Here is a 16283-nt window from a genome sequence, read left to right as displayed (position 1 = left end):
GGAATATTTCATGCAAAGATGGACTCAATAAAGGACAGAAATGGTATGGACCAAACAGAAGCAAAAGATATTAAGGAGAGGTGGCAAGAATACACGGAAGAACTGTACAAAAAAGATCTTCACGACCCAGATAATCATGATGATGTGATCACTAATCTAGAGCCAGACATCTTGGAAAGTGAAGTCAAGTGGGCCTTAGAAAGCATCACTATGAACAAAGCTAGTGGAGGTGATGGAATTCCAGTGGAGCGGTTTCAAATCCTGAAAGATGATGCTGTGAAAGTGCTGCACTCAATATGCCAGCAACTTTGGAAAACTCAGCAGTGGCCACAAGACTGGAAAAGGTCAGTTTTCATTCCAATCCCAAAGAAAGGCAATGCCAAAGAATGCTCAAACTACCGCACAATTGTACTCATCTCACATGCTAGTAAAGTAATGCTCAAAATTCTCCAAGCCAGGCTTCAGCAATACGTGAACCGTGAACTCCCTGATGTTCAAGCTGGTTTTAGAAAAGGCAGAGGAACCAGAGATCAAATTGCCAACATCTGCTGGATCATGGAAAAAGCAAGAGAGTTCCAGAAAAACATCTATTTCTGCTTTATTGACTACGTCAAAGCCTTTGACTGTGTGGATCACAACAAACTGTGGAAAATTCTGAAAGAGATGGGAATACCAGACCACCTAACCTGCTTCTTGAGAAATCTGTATGCAACTCAGGAAGCAACAGTTAGAACTGAACATGGAACAACAGACTGGTTCCAAATAGGAAAAGGAGTACATCAAGGCTATATATTGTCACCCTGCTTATTTAACTTATGTGCAGAGTACATCATGAGAAACTCTGGGCTGGAAGAAGCACAAGCTGAAATCAAGATTGCCGGGAGAAATATCAATAATTTCAGATATGCAGATGACATCACCCTTATGGCAGAAAGGGAAGAGGAGCTATAAAGCCTCTTGATGAAAGTGAAAGAGGAGAGTGAACAAGTTGGCTTAAAGCTCAACATTCAGAAAATGAAGATCATGGCATCCGGTCCCATCACTTCATGGGAAATAGATGGGAAAACAGGAGAAACTGTCAGACTTTATTTTTCTGGGCTCCAAAATCATTGCAGATGGTGATTGCAGCCATGAAATTAAAAGACGCTTACTCCTTGGATGAAAAGTTATGACCAATCTAGATAGTATATTCAAAAGCAGAGACATTACTGTGCCAACTATGGTCCGTCTAGTCAAGGCTATGGTTTTTTCTGTGGTCATGTATGGATGTGAGAGTTGGACTGTGAAGAAGGCTGAGCACCAAAGAATTGATGCTTTTGAACTGTGGTGTTGGAGAAGACTCTTGAGAGTCCCTTGGACTGCAAGGAGATCCAACCAGTCCATTCTGAAGGAGACCAACTCTGGGATTTCTTTGGAAGGAATAATGCTAAAGCTGAAACTCCAGTACTTTGGCCACCTCATGTGAAGAGTTGACTCATTGGAAAAGACTCTGATGCTGGGAGGGATTGGGGGCAGGAGGGGAAGGGGATGACCGAGGATGAGATGGCTGGATGGCATCATGGACTCGATGGACGTGAGTCTGGATGAACTCTGGGAGATGGTGATGAACAGGGAGGCCTGGCGTGCTGCGATTCATGGAGTCACAAAGAGTCGGACACGACTGAGCGACTGAACTGAACTGAACTGAAAGTTCATTGAGGAGCAGCAATGGCACCCCACTCCAGTACTCTTGCCTGGAAAATCCCATGGACGGAGGACCTGGTAGGCTGCAGTCCATGGGGTCGTGAAGAGTTGGACATGACTGAGCAACTTCACTTTGCCTTTCACTTTCATGCATTGGAGAAGGAAATGGCAACCTACTCCAGTATTCTTGCCCAGAGAATCCCAGGGATGAGAGAGCCTGGTGGGCTGCCGTCTATGGGGTCGCACAGAGTCAGACATGACTGAAGCAACTTAGCAACAAGATAGTGTAGGAGTATGTGGACATGGAGTACATCTTCTCCATAGATGCATAAATAATTCATCTACAGATGCTTCAGCTCTCACAGAACACAACACACATAACTATGTAAAGCAAAAGAAAGAGGGGGAAAGTGAGGAGGAGAACTAGCAGAACTGGACCTGCCCCTGGGAAGGGGGAGAGCCAAAAAAGACGAGAGATCCCACAACTAGGGAAATCAGTTGGGACATAGGGGGAGAATTTGAGTCTGTCAGATGCTATGACAATCTTAAAAGAGTGAGAACCACACTGACAATCAATGCCATGGCCCTACATATCTCAGACAGGGACCCATCTCCACTGTTGTGGATGGAGCTAGGAGCTGGAGTATGGAGATTAGAGAGCAACCGTGGGGTGATAACTATTGTTGACTGTCAGGAGATGGCCTAAGGGAATGGGAGGGAGATAATGTGCAGCAGGGAATGCTTTTGAAGGAAAACTGAACTGGCAATGAAACAGGACACTACTGATGATTCACACACAGTGGATACCACTTTAGCTTCTCTCTGCCTATACACCTGCTGCTGACGGCGAAACAGTAGTAAGGACCTCAGCAAGGATGCCCCTTTGACTGCTTGGTGTGCCTAGCAATAGAGAAGCACCACGCAGGGCGGCCCTTTGATTGCCAGCTGCCAGAGGCTAGAAAAGACTCCTAATAGAGCCATATCTCCTGCACTCAAGGCCACTGGCTTCCTTGCATATCTGGTACTTCCAGGGTCCCTGAAATCCAAGTAGCCATGCCACCTCCATGCCCTGTCCTCACTGGAACAGACCCAAGTCCTACAGGGCAGCCTTGAGGTCAGGCTCCTGTGGATGGTCCATATGCAGAGGTGGGGATAAAATCTCAATTGAGCTCCAAGGGCAGAGCAAGGAAGGAAGAGGAACAAAAACCTTTCCATCACCTGCAAATGTTGCAGATTAAATCCACAAAATCAAATATGTAGAGTTTGTACCTATGGAATGGGATTTCCCAGTGGCTTAGTGGTAAAGTGTCCACCTGCAATGCAGGAGATGCAGTAGACACAGTTTCGATCCCTGGGTCAGGAAGATCTCTTGAAGAAGGGAATGGTAACCCACTCCAGTATTTTTGCCTGGAGAATCCCATGGACAGAGGAGCCTGGTGGGCTACAGTCCATGGGGTCACAAAGAGTCAGACACAAATGAAGCAATTTAGCACACATGCATGTATCTATGGAATATATTAAGGGACAATGAGTGTTCCCACAAAAGAAAATGCTCTACCTCTGACAACTGTGGACGTTGGAAACAAGAACACACAAAATATGGTCAAACTGGAGTTTGAACTCTCTCCTGACAACAGGTTCAGAGACAAGCCCTCCTCTACATTGGAAAGCCTACTAGGGAGGCAGAGGTTGTGCTGTGTGGCTCAGCAGAGGCAAAGATGCTGACAGCTGAGATGCTAAAAAAAACAAGTATTATAATTTTATATTTTGATTGGTTCTGTTGTTGGTTCCGTTTTTGTTTGTTTGTTTGCTTTTTTTGGTTTTGTTTTTCTCTACTGTTGTGATTGTTGTTTTTATAATTATTATTACTTCTATTTAGACTTTTGTGTTTTTTTAAATAATTCATTTTAATTCTTTTAAATATTTATAATTCTACTTTGGCTTTCTGCTGTTGTTTTTGTTTTTAATAAATCTGCTTAGTTTTTTTGATTGTTTTACTTTGTTTTTTTTTTAATATACATAGATAAATTTTATATACTTCTATTTAAATTTGATTTTCTATTTTTCACCATTTTTATTTCTTTTGTGTTTCTGTGCTTTATTTCTCAGTTGGCACACTGCTTTGGTTTTGTTTTCTGTTTCAGTTGTTTTATTTTTTTAATTAGTTGATTTCATTTTTGGTTTCTTTTGTGCACCAGGTCACTTTCTTGTACTTTGCTTTTTTTTGCTCTGTTTTGGTTTCTCATGTGTGTGCATGTGTGTGTATTTGTGTGTTCCTTTGTTTTGTTTCTGTTTGTCTGATTTTGCTTTTATCATTTGTCTGTTTTTCATTTTTTGCTTTTTAGTGGTTTTTGGGGTTTTGTTTTTTAAAATCCATTTTATTGCCATGATACATGGCTTGGGAGGGCTTGGTTCCCTGAAGAGGAGATGGATCTGAACCTCTGGGGTGAGAGGATAGATTTCAGGGCACTAGTCTGTGACAGAACTCCTGACCCCAGGGAGTATTAATCAGTAAATATGCCCACGAAGGCCTCTACCTGAACTTAAGACCTGGCACCACTTAACAGCATACAGGACCACAGCACTGGACACTTCAACCAAACAACAAACAATACAGGAACACAAGCACAGCCATCAGCAGACAGACAGCCCACAGATACCCCAAAATACATTACCTCACACAGCTCTGTCCATCAGAAGGAAAAAAAAAACTCACCTTCTCCCACCAGAACACAGGCAAAAGTCCCTTCCACCATGAAGCCTACACAAGCCATTGAACCAACCTCACTCACTGAGGACAGAGACCAGACTAGGATCAAGTAGAACTATGACCCTATAGGCTGGGGAAAGGAGAACTCAAACACAGTAAGTTATATAAAATGAAAAGACAGAGAAACACTAGGCAGATAAATTAATAAGGTTAAAACCCATAAGACCAAATAAGCAAAGGAAATAGGAAATTACCTGAAAAAGAACTTGGAGAAATGATAATAAAGATCATCCAAAATCTCAAAAATAGAACGGAGATAATGCAACAATCATTTAATACATTTAGCTAGGACCTAGAATAAATGAATAAACAAACAGTGACAAACTACATAATTACTGAAATTAAAAATACTCTTGAATTTGGGAGAATGGCATTGAAACATGTATATTAACACATGTGAAACGAATCACCAGTCCAGGTTTTTTGCATGGTACAGGATGCTCAGGGCTGGTGCAATGGGATGACCCAGAGGGATGATATGAGGAGGGAGGTGGGAGGGGGGTTCAGGATGAGGAACACATGTACACCCATGGAGGATTCATGTCAATGCATGGCAAAACCAATACAATATTGTAAAGTAATTAGCCTCCAATTAAAATAAATAAATTTATATTTCAATTCTGGTTTCCTCAGTGTGTATGCCCAGCAGTGGGATTGCTGGGTCATAAGGCAGTTCTATTTCCAGTTTTTTTAAGGAATCTCCACACTGTTCTCCATAGTGGCTCCCCGTGTACCCCAATGTTCATCACAGCACTGTTTATAATAGCCAGGACATGGAAGCAACCTAGATGTCCATCAGCAGATGAATGGATAAAAAAGCTGTGGTACATATACACAATGGGGTATTACTCAGCCATTAAAAAGAATACATTTGAATCAGTTCTAATGAGCTGGATGAAACTGTAGCTGATTATACAGAGTGAAGTAAGCCAGAAAGAAAAACACCAATACAGTATACTAACACATATATATGGAATTTAGAAAGATGGTAATGATTACCCTGTATGCAAGACAGCAAAAGAGACACAGATGTATAGAACAGTCTTTTGGGCTCTGTGGGAGAGGGAGAGGGTGGGATGATTTGGGAGAATGGCATCGAAACATGTATAATATCATATATAAAATGAATCACCAGTCTAGGTTCGATGCATGAGACTGGATGCTTGGGGCTGGTGCACTGAGAGGACCCAGAGAGATGGTACAGGGAGGGAGGAGGAAGGGGGGTTCAGGATGGGGAACACGTGTATACCCGAGGCAGATTCATGCTGATGTATGGCAAAACCAATACAATATTGTAAAGTAATTAAGCTCCAATTAAAACAAATAAATTTATATTTAAAATAAATAAATAAATTTATATTAAAAAATCTTTAAACTATGGTTTACAACTTTCTCTGCTCTTTTATTTTATAATTTATCTTTTAATTGGCAGAAAATTGCTTTACAATGTTGTGTTGGTTTCTACCGTGCAACAATGCAAGTTAACCATGATTATACGTATATCACCTCCCTCTACTCCCCCTATCTCACTCCTCTAGGTCATCACAGAGCATCAATGCAAAAACCAAACTGGTAATCATTGGAATATACTGAAAAGATGTTGAGACACCAAATAAAACCATTTCTAACAGGAAAAAAAAAAGACATTTTATATAGAATAAAATTATTCCAACAAATGAATAAATGAACATCAGTATGGTGATGGCAGCAATGTTTCATTGAGAAGGAGAGATATACTGCAGAAAACTTGAGAGAGCTCTGATTTTCATTCTTTTTATTCAACATAATAATTTAGCATCAACCATGGGGCAATAGTGTACATAATCGTGAGAGATAGAAACCCACTCATACTTTCCTAGAGCTTACAATCTAGTTAAAGAAACAGTGTAAATGATTAAGGTGGTCATGAAAGGTCACTCTGGTAGTAACTAGAAATTATTTTGCTCCATTTCTTATAAGAAGCAACTCTTAAACTACAAATAAAGTATGCACACAGACAAAAAATAAAAATCAGTTAGTATACATCCAAAAATTCTCCACATTTTTGCTACCAATGGAATAAAAAAAATTACTGCCTCCAATCCCACTTTTATATGTCCTTTAATACCTTAGTTTCTGGATGGCAAAACAGTTAGCTAAATGCATTCTGGTCCAGGTGTTCAAGATATTGGTCAAAAAAATCACGAATCTATAGTCCATGCACATTCAGTCCTTAACTATTCAATCTCTAGATATCTGTACTATTGAACTGAATATTTTTAAAAATATGAAATATATCCCAAGGGGATATTGCAAAACACTCAAGACACAGATGCTGCTATAGAAATTAAGCTAATCCCTATTGGAGAAGAAAGAGTTGAAGCTTCCATTCTTACAGACTATAAGATAACTCATGGACAATAAATTTATCTACATGAACGCCAATCTGTGTGCTTTAATGTAAGTAATATATATGGGGGAGTGAGAATTAACACAATTTTAATAAGTATTAGACATTTTAATGCTAAAAAAAGAGTTAAGAGAATTTAGCACCACCAAAGCGGCTTTACAACAAATGCTACAATGACTGCTCTAGGTGGGAAATACATGAGAATAAAAAGAACCACAAAAATAAACCCAAAACTATTGAGGGAATGCCAGCAAGAACACACACAAATACACACTTGCATGCGTGTGTGTGCACACACACACACACACACACATATATGATTACTTTAAGTGTAAGTGGATTAAATGCTCCAAACCAAAAGACATAGACTGGCTGAATGGATACAAAAATAAGACTCCTATATATGCTATCTACAAGAGATCCACTGCAGACCTAGGGACATATACAGACTGAAACAATGAGAATGGAAATCCAAAGAAAGCCAGAGTAGCAATTCTCATGTCAGACAAAACAGACTTTCAAATAAAGAATATTACAAGAAACAAGGAAGGACAACACACAATACATAATGATCAAGGGTTCAATCCAAGAAGATATGACAAATAAATATACATGCACCCAACATAGAAACAAAGGCAAATATTAACAACCATAAAGGGAGAAATCAACAGTAATGCAATAATAGTGGAGGAATTTAATACTCCACTTTAATCAATGGACAGATCATCTGGACAGAAAATTAATAAGGAAACACAGGCCTTAAATGACATTTTAAACCTGTTGGACTTAATTGATACTTATAGAATATTCCACCCCAAAGTAGCATATTACACATTCTTTTCAAGTGCACACAGAACCTTATCCAGGATTGACCACATGCTGGTCCACAAGGCAAGCCTTGGTAAATTAATATCAAAATTATATCAAACATCTTTTCTGACCACAATGCTATGCAATTAGAAATAAACTAGAAGGAAAAAACCTTTAAAAACCACAAATACATAGCAGTAAAAAAAAAATATATGCTACTCAACAACCATTGAATCACTGAGGAAATCAAAGAGTAAATTAAAAAATATCTAGAGACAAATGGAAATGAAAGCACAATGGTCCAGAACATATAGGATGCAACAAAAGCATTTCTAATCATACTTCAAGAAACATGAAAAATGGCTTCCCTGGTGGCTCAGTCAGTAAAGAATCTGCCTGCAATGAAGGGAACCACCTTCAATGCAGGAGACACAGGTTTGATCCCTGGGTTGGAAAGATCCACTGGGGAAGGAAACAACCTAACCTTGCACCTAAAGCAACTAGAGAAAGAAAAACAAACAAAACCTAAATTTAGTAGAAATAAGGAAATCATAAAAAAGACAAAGAAGACAATTGCAAAGATCAAGGAAACTAAAAGCTGATTCTTTGAAAAGATTAAAAAATGATAAACCTTTAGCCAGACTCACCAGGACTTTTGGACTGTGAGGGAGAGGGAGAGGGTGGGATGATTTGGGAGAATGGCATTGAAACACGTATACTATCATGTAAGAAACGAAGCGCCAGTCTATGTTTGATACAAGATACAGGATGCTTGGGGCTTGTGCACAGGGATGATCCAGAGAGATGATATGGGGTGGGAGGTGGGAGGGGGATTCAGGATTGGGAGCTCGTATACACCCGTGGTGGATTCATGTCAATGTATGGCAAAACCAATACAGTATTGTAAAGTAAAATAAAGTAAAAATAAAATTAAAAAAAGAAAAATCAATAAAATGAAAAATGAAAAAGAAGCTACAACTGACTCCACAGAAATACCAAGGATCATAAGAAACTACTACAAACAACTGTATGCCAATAAAATGAACAACCTGGAAGATATGGACAAATTATTAAAAAGGTAAAGTCTCCCTAGACAGAACCAAGAAGAAATAGAGTACTGAAATTGAATCTGTGATTAAAATCGCCAACAAACAAAAGTCCAGGACCTGACAGCTTCAAAGGTGAATTTTAGCAAACATTTAGAGAATAGTTAACACCTATCCTTCTGAAACTGTTCCAAAAAATTGGAGAGGAATGAAATCTTCCAAACTTGTTTTATAAGGTCACTATCACTCTGATAACAAAAAGATACCACAAAAAAAAGAAAATTACTGGCTAATATCACTGATGAACATGGGTGCAAAAATTCTCAACAAAATGCTAGTAATCTCTATCAAACAGCACATTTAAAAGATCATATACCATGATCAAGTGGGATTCATCCAGGGATACAAGTATTTTTCAACATCCACAAATCAATTAATGCAGTACATCACATCAACAAACTGAAGAATAAAAACCATATGATCTCAATAGATGCAGAAAAAGCTTTTGACAAAATTCAGCACCCATTTATGATTTAAAAAAAAAACTCTCTATAAAGTGGGAATAGAGGGTACATACCTCAACATAACAAGAGCTGTATATAACAAACCTATAGCTAGCATCATACTCAATGGTGAAAAGCTGAAAGCATTCCCTCTATGAGCAGGAACAACACAAGTATGTCCACTCTCACCACTTTTACTCAACATAGTTTTAGAAGTCCTAAATACAGCAATCAGAGAAGAAAAAGAAGTAAAGAGAATCCAAATTGGAAAAAAAAAAAACTAAACTGTCACTGTTTGCAGATGACATGATACCATATACAGAGAACCCTAAAGATGCCACAAGAAAACTACTAGAGTGAATCAATGAATTTGGTAAAGTTGAAAATTACAAAATTAATATACAGAAACCTGTTGCATTTCTATACAATAATAACAAAAGATCAGAAAAATACATTCAAGAAATTCACTATGGAGAACAGTATGAAGGTGCCTTTAAAAATTAAAAATAGAATTACCATAAAAGTGAAAGTGGCTCAGTCATGTCTGACTATTAGCAACACCATGGACCTATACAGTCCATGGAATTCTCCAGGCCAGAATACTGGAGTGGGTAGCTGTTCCCTTCTCCAGGGGATCTGCCTGATCTAGGAATTGAACTGGGGTCTCCTGTATTGCAGGCAGATTCTTTACCAACTGAGTTATCATAGAATCCCAGAGCTACCATCAGTTCAGTTCAGTTCAGTCGCTCAGTCGTGTCCGATTCTTTGCGACCCCATGAATCACAGCACACCAGGCCTCCCTGTCCATCACTAACTCCTGGAGTTCACTCAAACCCATGTCCATCGAGTCGGTGATGCCATCCAGCCATCTCATCCTCTGTCGTCCCCTTTTCCTCCTGTCCCCAATCCTTCCCAGCATCAAAATCTTTTCCAATGAGTAAACTCTTCACATGAGGTGGCCAAAGTACTGGAGTTTCAGCTTTAGCATCATACCCTACAAAGAACACCCAGGGCTGATCTCCTTCAGAATGGACTGGTTGGATCTCCTCGCAGTCCAAGGGACTCTCAGGAGTCTTCTCCAACACCACAGTTCAAAAGCATCAACTCTTCCGCGCTCAGCTTTCTTCACAGTCCAACTCTCACATCCATACATAACCACGGGAAAAACCATAGCCTTGACTAGACGGACCTTTGTTGGCAAAGTAATATCTCTGTTTTTCAATATGCTATCTAGGTTGGTCATAACTTTTCTTCCAAGGAGTAAGTGTCTTTTAATTTCATGGCTGCAGTCATCATCTGCAGTGATTTTGGAGCACAAAAAAAATAAAGTCTGACACTGTTTCCACTGTTTCCCCATCTACTTCCCATGAAGTGATGGGACCAGATGCCATGATCTTTGTTTTCTGAATGTTGAGCTTTAAGCCAACTTGTTCACTCTCCTCTTTCACTTTCATCAGGAGACTTTTTAGTTCCTCTTCATTTTCTGCCATAAGGGTGGTGTCATCTGCATATCTGAGGTTATTGATATTTCTCCTGGATATCTTGATTCCAGCTTGTGCTTCTTCCACCCCAGCGTTTCTCATGATGTACTCTGCATAGAAGTTAAATAAGCAGGGTGACAATATACAGCCTTGATGTACTCCTTTTCCTATTTGGAACCAGTCTATTGTTCCATGTCCAGTTCTAACTGCTGCTTCCTGACTTGCAGATAGGTTTCTCAAGAGGCAGGTCAGGTGGTCTGGTATTCCCATCTCTTTCAGAATTTTCCACAGTTGGTTGTGATCCACACAGTCAAAGGCTTTGGCATAGTCAATAAAGCAGAAATAGATGTTTTTTCTGGAGCTCTCTTGCTTTTTTGATGATCCGGCGGATGTTGGCAATTTGATCTCTGGTTCCTCTGCCTTTTCTAAAACCAGCTTGAACATCTGGAAGTTCACGGTTCACATATTGCTGAAGCCTGGCTTGGAGAATTTTGAGCATTACTTTATTAACATGTGAGATGAGTGCAATTGTGCGGTAGTTTGAGCATTCTTTGGCATTACCTTTCTTTGAGATTGGAATGAAAACTGACCTTTTCCAGTCCTGTGGCCACTGCTGAGTTTTCCCAATTTGCTGGCATATTGAGTGCAGCACTTTCACAGCTTCATCTTTCAGGATTTGAAATAGCTCAACTGAAATTCCATCACCTCCACTAGCTTTGATCGTAGTGATGCTTTCTAAGGCCAACTTGACTTCACATTCTGGAATGTCTGGCTCTAGGTGAGTGATCATACCATCGTGATTATCTTGGTTGTGAAGCTATTTTTTGTACAGTTCTTCTTTGTATTCTTGCCAGGCTGTTTGCTATGACCAGTGTGTTCTCGGAAAAACTCTATTAGCTTTTCCCTGCTTCAATCTGTATTCCAAGGCCAAATTTGCCTGTTACTCCAGGTGTTTCTTGACTTCCTACTTTTGCATTCCAGTCCCCTATAATGAAAAGGACATCTTTTTGGGGTAGTTCTGAAAGGTCTTGTAGAGCTACCATATAGCCCTGCAATCCCACACCTGGGCATATATCCAGAGAAAAATATGATCAAAAAGTATTACATGCACCCCAATATTCATTTCAGCACTGTTCACAATAGACAATACATGGAAGCAACCTAAATGTCCATCAACAGAGGAATGGATAAAGAAGATGTGTTATACATATACAATAGAATATTACTCAACCATTAAAAAGAATGAAATAATGCCATCTGCAGCAATATGTGTCCAACCCTTGTGATGCCATGGACTGTAGCCCTCCAGGCTCCTCTGTCCATGGGATTTTCCAGGCAATAATACTGGACTGGACTGCAATTTCCTTCTCCAGGTGATCTTCCTGACCCAGGAATCGAACCCAGGTCTCCTGCATTGCAGGCAGAGTCTTTACTGAGTTATGAGGGAAAACCAAAAGGGTATGTTGCCTCCCCGTTGGGGAATCAAACCCTGGTTTCCCATGTGACAGGCGGGGATACTCACCACTATACTAACAAGGACAGCATACTCTGAGAAAAGCATAATTCAAAAAGATACATGTACCCCAGTGTTTATTGCAGCAGTATTTACAATAGCCCAGACATGGAAGCAACCTAGATGTCCATCAACAGGTGAATAGATAAAGAAACTATGGTACATATATACAATGGCATATCACTCAGCCACACAAAAGAATAAATGTGAGTCAGTTGAACTGATGTGGGTGAACCTGGAGACTGTTTTACAGGATGAAGTATATCAGAATGAGAGAAACAAATACTGTGGGTAAACACATATATATGTTATCTAGACAAATGGTACTGATTAATCTACTTACAGGGCAGAAATAGAGACACAGAATGATCTCTGTTCGTTTCCAAGGCAAACCTTTCAATACCACAGAAATACAGGTCTACTAATGCTGAAAAATCCAAAGTTGAACAGTTCTATGAAGACCTACAAGACTGTCTAAAGCTAAAACTAAAAGAAGGAGTCCTTTTCATGATAGGGGACTGGAATGCAAAAGTAGGAAGTCAAGAGATACCTGGAGTACTAGACACGTGGGACCTTGGAGTACAAAATGAAGCAGGGCAAAGTCTAACAGAGTCTTGCCAAGAGAATACATTGGCCATAGCAAACACCCTCTTTCAGCAGCACAAGAGATGACTCTACACATGGACCTCACCAGAGGGTCAATACCAAAATCAGATTGATTATATACTTTGCATTCGAAGATAGTGAAGCTCTATATAGTCAGCCAAAAAAAAAACAAAAGACTGGGAGCAGACTGTGGCTCAGATCATGAACTCCTTATTGCCAAATTCAGACTTAAATTGAAGAAAGTAGGGAAAACCACTAGACAATTCAGGTATGATCTAGATCAAATCCGTTATGATTATACAATGGAAGTGACAACTAGATTCAAGGGATTAGATCTCATTGATAGAGTGCCTGAAGAACTATGGACAGAGGTTCATGACATTGTTTAGGAGGCAGGGATCAAAACCATCTCCAAGAAAAGAAATACAAAAATGCAAAATGGTTGTCTGAGAAGGCCTTACCAATAACTGAGAAAAGAAGAGAAGGAAAAAAAAGGGAGGGGGGGAGGAAAGATATATCCATCTGAATGCAGAGCTCAAAAGGATAGCAAGGATAGAAAGAGAAACAAGTCTTCCTAAGTGATCAATGCAAAGAGATAGAGGAAAACAATAGAATGTAAAAGACTAGAGATCTCTTCAAGAAAATTAGAGATACCAAGGGAACATTTCTTGCAGAGATGGGCACAATAAAGGATAGAAATGATATGGACCTAACACAAGCAGAAGATTTTAAGTAGAGGTATCAAGAATACACAGAGTACATCATATGAAATGGTGGGCTGGATGAAGAATAGGCTGGAATCAAGATTTCAGGGAGAAATATCAATAACCTCAGATATACAGATGACACCACACTTATGGCAGAAAGCTAAGAGGGACTAAATAGTCTCTTGATGAAGTGAAAGAGGAGAGTGAAAAAACTGGCTGAAAACTCAACATTCAAAAAATGAAGATCATGGCATCTGGTCCCATCAGTTCATTGCAAATAGATGGGGAAACAACGGAAAGAGTGACAGACTTTATTTTGGGGGGCTTCAAAATCACTGCAGATGGTGACTGCAGCCATGAAATTAAAAGATGATTTAATCCTTGGAAGAAAATCTAAGACAAATCCAGACAGCATATTGAAAAGGAGGGACATTACTAACAAAGGCTTGTATAGTCAAAGCTATGATTTTTCCAGTAGTCATGTATGGATGTCAGAGTTGGACAATAAAGAAAGCTGAGTGCTGAGGAATTGATGCTTTTGAACTGTGGTTTTGCAGAAGACTCTGGACTGCAAGGAGATCAAACCAGTTAATCCTAAAGAAAATCAGTCCTGAATATCCATTAGAAGGATGAATGCTGAAGCTGAAGCTCCAATACTTTGGCCATCTGATGCTAAGAACTGACTCATTGGAAAAGACCCTCATGCTCAAGGCAGGAGGAGACGGGGATGACAGAGGATGAGATGTTTGGATGGCATCACCAACTCGATGGGCCTGAGTTTGAGCAAGTTCCAGGAGTTGATAATGGACAGGGATACCTGGCATGCTGCAGTCCATGGGGTCACAACGAGTTGAATGAGGCTGATCAACTGAACTGAACTGAACTGAACTGAATAGTTGGCACTCTCAGGATTGCCAACTGATAGCATCAAACAATTTAAAATGGAATTTAGTAAAAATGTTTCATGTCATTATTAACAATTGCAGACATAACCTGGCAACAATATTAAACCATCATTGGTGGGGTAACTTTAGTGGTATTGCCAAGGATGACCCAAAACATGTCCTACTTGCCAGCAAATCAATCCTGGAAAAACTGGGAAGATAGGATGTGGGCAGAAACCAAAGCCTCAAAAGCCCTTTAAGCACCTCCAAATGGATTTCATACAAATGCTTTATGCTACAGGCTATGATATTTTCCAGTTATTTTTGTTTATTCTTATAATGGGTTAAAGCTTTCCTTACTGGAGAGCTACAACACTGTAAACCGCCTCCCCAACCCCAGTGATTCCTTTATCCAACCCAGGTAATTCCTATTTATCTATCAACATAGATTCTCATTTTACCAGTATATTATCAGGGAAATATGTAAAATTTTAACTTTTACCCAAAATAGTCAAGGGCCTTTTTTTCCACAGTCATTAGGGAGGAAAGAAAACTAACAGAATTCCAAAACTAAAATTAAAGACATTCTCAGAAATTCTTGAACTTTCATATCTTAAAGTATTGCTATTACCTTTAATGTATAGAAGATCAACTCTCTCTAGAATCTGAAGGTTATCTCCTTATAAAATAGCAATAGGCCACCCCAAGAATTTTATATTGCAAGCAGATATGATTAATTACCTCAAGAGACTCATGTGACTCATGTGACACTCAATACACTCCATTTCTAAAACATGCACAAAAATAAATCTTTTTGTGATCTTCAAATCTGAGATTTAAGCTTTTGGAAAAAACACTGCCCTTTAGGCTTGATGAAAAGGACCTTATCAGATACTGCTAACAACTGACACAGAAATAAAACTTGAAGTTATAGATCCTTACATGCATATTTCCCAGCTCAAAATAGCTACATTCCTCTTTCCTGACTACTGAATATCTATTCTAACTAAAATCTAAACAGGATTCTTACAAATCCCCTGGAAACTATCACATCCGATAGGGACAGCTTCCCTCTGTTCCCTGGTTCAAGACAGTGGAATAGTTTAGTTTCCTGATTCTTCAGCACTGTTTCCTGTCCCTTTACTACCAAACTGCCTATTAATCCACTTTGAGGGATTGGTTAACTAAACCACTAAGATGATCTCCTGATCTCCCTTATCATTATCCTATTATTTCTGATCCTTATGGTCTCCTATCATTGAAGAGGACTCAAAATTCTCTTATATATTTTCCCCAGATGATAGCTACTAAACACCTCTCACCTGAATTATATAACAAACATTTAATAGCTGTTCCTTTAAATCTTTCAAAATACAACTTCCTTTTAAAAGTCCCTTTAGTACTTAACTTTCTCTAACAACACTAGTCCAAACCTTCAGTCTTACAAAAATTAAACTTTGACTTCATGTCAGCAAAATGTGGAGGTCATTATAATCCTAGCAGCAAGGCCTAGTCAATCAGAAATAGGCTTACATATTGGGGGGGGGGGCGGTATCTTGGCTATGATAGTCATTTTGTTCTCTTCAGAGGCACTTCAGTTTGCTTTAAATAAATGATTTGATTCCACTCAAAGTATCTGTGCATTTTAAGGAACAAAAATTCATCACCCTTATGATAATAAATTATATTTATGCTCTCAATACAAACTGTGCTCTGCTGGGATACTATTTCTTATATGGAGAGCAGGCTTATACCTGTCTACAGCACTCTATCATAACTCTTGTTAGAGATTTCCAGATATTTCAGAACTTCAGCCCTCCTATTCATACTGTTCATACTGGGGTTATCAAGCCAAGAATGCTTCAGTGGTTTGTCATTCCATTCTCCAGTG

Source organism: Capra hircus, assembly GCF_001704415.2.
Source record: "Capra hircus breed San Clemente chromosome X unlocalized genomic scaffold, ASM170441v1, whole genome shotgun sequence".
NCBI classification, from domain to species: Eukaryota; Metazoa; Chordata; class Mammalia; order Artiodactyla; family Bovidae; genus Capra; species Capra hircus.
The sequence above is the reverse complement of the archived record's forward strand: the minus strand, read 5'-3'. Positions refer to the sequence as shown.